We start from the raw sequence: 816 nt of genomic DNA, 5'->3' as shown, positions 1-816 counted from the left end.
TTGACTCTTGCTTTTTTTTTGGGGGGGGGGGGGGGGGGGGGGCTGCTCATTTTTACCATCTATATGTATCGCCTGAATCGTCAAAAAGAATCCAGGCGTCCCGACGTAGGCTCCTGCGAAGAATCTGATCGACATCTCGCTCGATTTCGAGCGGATACGAGCTCCGGGGAGGTCGTACTTGTTGTCGTTTTGCCCGAACGAGAAGATGATCGACGTCTGATTTGAAACGTCGCGGCCGTTGAAGAATGAAAGGAGCGACTGGTGCGCAAGGCTATAGTTGCGTATATCCAGGACGATAACGCTGTCCGGAGGTCCGGAGACTGTCCAGAGGTGGTACTTCCCAGGCTCGTACGGGAGTGGCCAATTTGGAGATGTCAAAGTGATTGGCTTGTTTAATTCCACTGTAATGAAGTCTGACAGACAAAGACAGTGACAAGGAATTGTGTTATGAAATCCCTTGGCAAATCTGATGCATAAAACTTGAAGAATATAGGTGATAATAATCAAGAAAGATTTGTTGTAATGATCGGATGATCATTACATTGGATGTAATGATTTGTTGTAATGATCGGAATGATAACAAAGATTTGTTGGTAATGATCAGAAATTAAAAGGATATACAAAGAAACTTTAACATGAACATAATCGATTGATGCAATCTAAAAATACTGTGATGTCCCTTATTAATTTCAGTTTGGGGTTTGGAGAGAACAGAGGATAAGGGTCTCTTTAGTTTGCGTTACTTAGAGCTGCTGGTGAATTTCTTTCAAGACACTATTAAGCTCGCGTCGTTTTAATCTCCCATTCAGTATACGG

This window comes from Diadema antillarum, unplaced genomic scaffold (genome assembly GCF_040938485.1).
Source record: "Diadema antillarum isolate AM-2024a unplaced genomic scaffold, OU_Dant_1.0 scf00000004, whole genome shotgun sequence".
NCBI classification, from domain to species: domain Eukaryota; kingdom Metazoa; phylum Echinodermata; class Echinoidea; order Diadematoida; family Diadematidae; genus Diadema; species Diadema antillarum.
Note: the sequence above shows the minus strand (reverse complement) of the source record.